Below are 6,288 nucleotides of genomic sequence, written 5' to 3' on the forward strand. Positions count from 1 at the left end.
CGCAGGGCATGTTTCCATGTCCCGACCTCAACCTGCGGGTTCATGATGGCATGGCATGGCCCGGGATGACATGTAGGATCCAAAGTGGAGGAGGATGCTAGTGTGGATGCGGCTGCCGGACAAATTTCGTGTTTTGACCCTTTTCTCAAATCACCCTAGTTTGAATTTTTTTCGAGATCTGACCCTTTTGTTACCGCCAGGGTCCATGACGGTAGGGTATAACAGTCTACCGCCAAGGTCCCTAGCGGTAGGGTTGCATGCCCTACCGCAAAATCCTCCTAAGTATTGAACACGGTGCGTGCTCGTGCCTACTGCCGAGCACCTTGACAGTAGGGTTGTATAGGCTACCGCCAGTTATGGACCTTGGCGGTAGGCTGTTACACCCTACCGTCATGGACCTTGGCGGTAGCAAAATGGTCAGATCTTAAAAAAAATTCAAAGTAGGGTCAGATCTCGAATATGTTTCACAAAAGGGTCAAAACACAAAAATTTGCCGCGGCTGCCTGGCCATGGTTATATTTGCGACGTTGGAAAAGCATGCATGCATGCATGTCACAGTGATAATAAAGGACGGGAAAATGGGGCCTCAACGGTGGAGGAGGAGGAGGTGTACGTACGGGTTACAGGGAGAAGTAGGCCGCCCTTTTGAATGCTAGCTAGGATAGGAGTAGCGCTCGCTCACGCGCACTCACGTCGTCGTCCTCCTCCTCCTCCTGGAATCTCGAATGCTCGCTGCGGCATGCTTTGCTTTTCTGCTCGTAGTATAGTACTCCCTCTGTAAACTAATATAAGAGCATTTAGATCATTACTTTGGTATTCTAAACGCTCTTATATTAGTTTACGGAGGGAGTACCTAGTACATTGTCGCTGTCGCGTCCAGTGTTTCACGGCACAGGGAACCGGAGGCGACGCCGGCCTTTGACTCCCCTACATTGGCGGCTACTAACCGGAAGGGCCATGCCCGCACAGTGCAGTGCGTGCCCCGGCCGCGGCCTCCCTCCCTCCAGTCCCTAGTCCCTTGCCTCTCCGCGCGAGACAGCGTTGCCCGGTCCATCCCATGTGCCCCGCCGAATTAACCGGGGCCAGGCCGGACCCCACGCCGCCGCGGGGCTCACTTTAAAGCCGTCGTCGGCCGCAGCAGCACACAGTGGTGGCGCGTGGTCTCGTACGCTTCGGCGGGTGGGGTGGGGTGGGGTGGGGTCGGCGATAGCGCGGCGGCCGTGGGGAGGCGTTTTGGCGTCGCCGTGTTGTGCGCTTGTGACGACAAGCATCTCAGGCGGGCGGTGCGGCAGGGAGCCTGCTCGCGGTTAGCAGACAGGCCGTGTCGCCACGCGCCTTGCCGGCGGTATTTTCGCGGCGCCGGACCCGCCCCCTGGCCGACGCTTGCTTGCTTGCTTACCTGCAGCCTGCAGCCTGCTGCTGCATGCTACATGCATCCATCCTGGCGTGTTGTTTCGGTTTTGAAAACCAGGGGGCTCTCCCGCTCTCGACCTAGATCTTCCTCAATCGGGGACTCCTGCAGAGGCCGCAGTTTACGCCGCTACAGTCTATGGCGTGGAGTTAATTGCGCCGTGGTCCAAGTCGACGATGATTCGTCGGCTGCCTTCATCTGTTTGAACAGGTAGGTGCTGCTGCATAAGGCTGGTCATAGTGGGGAGTAACTTATACTAGTGTCATGCATAAGGAAAAATATGAAGAAGAACATCGATACCCGTGCACTTTATATGCAAAAAATAATTTAGTAATTTAAAAAAGTTCAAATCTTTTTTGGTATTAAACATGATCAAGTATTGTAGCCGTATAAAAGGATTCGTCAAAGAATGACTTTCGTTGCATCCTGGGTCGAAGATTCGGCAAAAAACGCTATATACAAGTACTATACACGCTATACTGTCGTCATAAACTTCTCTTTTTTGCGGTGAAGTCTATACGAACCATTTCTTGTCCAAACTTTTTATACGAGTACAATAACTCATCATGTTTGATTCCAAAAAAGAATTGGAATTTTTTGAACTTTTTTGAATTACTAAATTATTTTCCGCATATAGGGTGCGCGGGTACCCGAGAGCACCAAGTTCCTGTCCCATGCATAAGACATTAGTCTAAGTTACTACCTCCATAGTGCAAAGTAACATAGTAGTAGTGTCATAGATGACTTCATTTATTAGCTTGTAGACTCATTTTCTCTTGGCAAACGCTATGTTACAGTAACATATTATGTTACTGTAAACACATCTCTCCTCGTTGAATACATGCCACATAAGCAAATTCGTCTTGGACTGCGCTATGTTACTTGTTAAGTTACTCCCACTATGACTAGCCTAAAAGCCGAGGGGGGGGGTGTTTGGTTAGGTTTAACCTTGGGAGTTCGGCTCACAAGCCAAAAAAGCTAAATGTCTCGGTCGATGCTATATTCGTGAGATCTTACATTGAGATCCGTGTAAATTTGTTTCGTTTCTTCTTTCTTCTTTCTTACATGTTCTGTCAATTGTTTGAGACTTGGTTAAGTCTTAATCAACTGAGACCTAACCACACCCAAGCCAGAAAACAACAGAGTTGCTAAATTTCAGCTAGATGAAAACAATTGGTTGATTTTCACCTCTTTTTTCTTTCAGCCGTGCGATCTCTGTGCTGAGATTCGTGCTGGATTTTCTTTACCATGTCTCCGTTGGCTTGTTACTTGGCCCGTATTAAATTTCGGGGTGACCCGTTATTTTCTCGTTGCTGGCGACTCGGGTCGGAGTCCGCTTTATTTTTTATTTTCTCGTGCACGAGAGAGAGAGAGAGAGAGAGAGAGAGATGTCGATTTGGAGCTCCCCCTCGTTGCTCGCTTCAGTGCTTTCGTGGTCAGGCTTCCGATGCTCTCCTAACCCCCCTGCTGCATCTCCCCTGTGGTTGTGGATTTCATTCCCTCCCTTCCCCTACATCTTCCAAAACCGTTGCATCTCTATTCGGGATTTCGATGCGTTGGAAGGCCCAAGGGGTGGCTGCCACATGGGGCAAAGTGGTGTGCCCCTCACCCCCCAACTTGGGAGGCAAGTGGTGCGTGAGAGGAAGTGTGGCACCCCGGCTCAGAGCAACCGGTTTACCTTGCATTGCCAGCCCAGAGATCATTTCTTCTGGCAACACACAACAGCTTGGTACAGAAAACGCTTTATTGATACTAGCGGAACATAGTTTGATATTACATCAAGTTGCGAGGCCAAGCGGCACACACGGTGCGGCTGAACAATATGTACATTATTTAGTGAACATAAAGAGGCCTTGAAAGTGCTAGTTATCGACTAGAGGGGGGTGAATGGCGATTTCTATGAAAGTCTTCAAAACACTGGGGCTTTGAAGACAAACAGTAGAAATGAACCTATTGATATGCAGCGGAAGGTAGACTACACTACACAAGCCATAGTCAAGTAAGCAATGAAATGAAAGCACGAAGACTATTAGCAGCTAGGTAGAAATGATCAGGATGGAAGATAGTATGAAGCCAAACAACAATAGTCATCACACAGTGAAGTCAATCAAATCAAGCAAGCAGGCAATGACTTCACGAAGACAAACTGTAAGTAAAGAGAGGTAAGGGATAGAACCAGTTGCTTGGTGAGGACAGGGATTTGTTGGACCAGTTCCAGTTGCTGTGACAACTGTGCGTCTGGTTAGGGAGGCTGAGATTCAACTCAGAAGACCGCGTCTTCACCTTATTCCCCTTGAGCTAAGGACACTTAGTCCTCGCCCAATCACTCTGGTAAGTATTCAAGGTAGACTTGCAAACCTTCACAGACTTCATTCACCGGCAATCCATAATGACTTTTGGATGCTCAGAACGCGACGCCTAACCGGCTGGAGGATTCAAAGTCCTCAAGTGTAACAAGTCTTCAAATCACGCGGACAGAAAGACTTCAGTGATGCCTAACACTCTTTGGCTCTGGGTGTTTTGGGATTTGTCCTCGCAAGGATCTCTCTCTCAAATGCTTCGGAGGTGGGTTGCTCTCAAACGACAAAAGCCGTGAACTAACTCTGACCAGCCACCAATTTATGGTGTACGGGGTCGGCTATTTATAGCCAGGAGGCAACCCGACCTGATTTGTCCGAAATGACCCTGGGTCACTAAGGAGCTGACACGTGTCCAACGGTCAGATTTCAAACACACGCGGAAGCTTGACTTGGGCTACAAGTAAAGCTGACTCATCCAAATGGTTTCGGTAATGGCGCATCTTCATTTCACAGTCTTTCTCGAGCCTCAGCTCTGGATAAGATTTTCTCTCACTGTCTTCGCTCGAAGACATAGGATTTGGTTGAGCATCACATCCGTCACTCTGACTTTATTCACTTGCCCCCCACTTAACAGTGCGGTGGATCTTATGACTCAACAAAGACAAAAGGAAACTACGAAACAACTATGTCTTCGCACTCCATAGTCTTCACGTGAATATCTTCTCGAGTCATAATCTTTGTTGTGAATATCTTCACAGACCACCATTGTCTTCAATGTCTTCACACATTTTTAGGGGTCATCATTGGTAGGTAAACCGAATCAATGAGGGACTACTACCTGTGTTATCCTGCAATTCTCACAAACACATTAGTCCCTCAACCAAGTTTGTCGTCAATACTCCAAAACCAACTAGGGGTGGCACTAGATGCACTTACAATCTCCCCTTTTTGGTGATTGATGACAAACTGGTTGAAGTTTTCAACGGGGATAAAAGTATGTGAAAGTTTAAGAATTAAGGCATTGTCTTCATGAGTGGCAAAAGGCTCCCCCCTGAAGATGTGCATATAAGTAGTTTGCTTTTGAATGCAAATGCACATGGCATGTTTTACTTTGTGGAGATCATCTTCAACTTATGAAGACAATTCATCATGCATATAAAGATATAACGAAGATAATGACATGCATAATGAAAAATGGTCGTCTACGGAATGACTTCATGCGGAATTTATCATCGCATCACAAAGTAGCAGAAAAATGTAGCAGACGACCATCAAGTTTAAGTGTTACAACCCAAGGAACCAAATGTATCAAAAGACAAGAGTTGTAAGCACTTGGCAAAATATAGCAACCACCCATAAGGACCCGCTTGAAGACTATCAACTCATATGCTTCTCCCCCTTTTGTCAGTAAGGACCAAAAAGGTGTGAAGACATAGAGCATCTACTCGTTCCCATCAGGAGTAGAAGAAGGTGCAGGGTTGACGTTGGAGTTCGGTGGTGCAGAAGGGCCTGGTGCAGCATCAAGATGCAGTGAAGCTATGGTTGGGGAAGTGGCGTCGTCTTCTTCATCGACGACTCTCGCAACAACAGTTGCAGCCGAAGAGGAATACTCTGAATCCTCTATTGAGGGAGTGTGGCACCAACTTGCATTGCGTGGAGGTCTTGAGTCAAATTTGAAGCCTTCTGTGAAGCCATCTTCGCGAAGATCTTCTTCAGGGCATAGCAAGGTGAGACTCTTCCAAGACCGCCGACAGGCTTCATGAGCTACGAATGAGTTCTTGGTGGCCAAGTTTCTGATGTGATTGACGTCCACCATGATACTCCGCATCTGACGCTTTAGCCAGTCATGATGCTTGTCCTTCTTCTAATGTAAGGCAACTAGAAGCTCTCGGTCATTGAGGACACGAGAACGCTTCTGAGGCCTTTGAGAAATTGTACTGGCGGTGGCTTCAGTGTTGGCACGATGTGGCTCACGCATATTGCCAGCCAGAGGATAAGCAGGAGTCGCGGCATTTGGAACATGAATCCCTTCAATGGGTTGCGTGAAGCTTTGATGATCACCATTGTGAAGATATAGGGGTTCTTTGGCAGGCTCAGGGTAGATGGCTTCAACTGACAGATCAACCTCAGGTAGAAATACAAGATGGTTGCACGCTGAGGGCTGATAGTCGACAGATGAATGGAGTTTGATCAGGCGCATCACCCATGGAGCATAAAACTTCAAGCCAAATAGATCAATCCCAGATGTTGCGTTGCCTGATGAAGAAATCCTGGGTATTGAAGCTGATGCCATTGACAATATAGAACACCAAGGTCTTCATGGCTCCTTCTAGTTTGGCTTCAGAAGAAAATCCCTTGATAGGCCATAGAGTACGCCTCAGTATATGATACACTGTGTGGGGGCAAGTACTCGAGGTCCTTGACGAAGAATTCCTTGGGATATTCGGCATCTTGAGGCAATGGCTTCATCATGCTGAGCATCTGACTCATATTTGGCTCTGGCTTCTGAAATATACTCTGCAGCGCATTCGTGTGTAGCTGACAACTAGGTTCATAGAGCTCACCTGGAGTGAGCAG

The sequence above is a fragment of the Aegilops tauschii genome, chromosome 4 (assembly GCF_002575655.3).
Source record: "Aegilops tauschii subsp. strangulata cultivar AL8/78 chromosome 4, Aet v6.0, whole genome shotgun sequence".
In the NCBI taxonomy this organism is placed as follows: Eukaryota; Viridiplantae; Streptophyta; class Magnoliopsida; order Poales; family Poaceae; genus Aegilops; species Aegilops tauschii.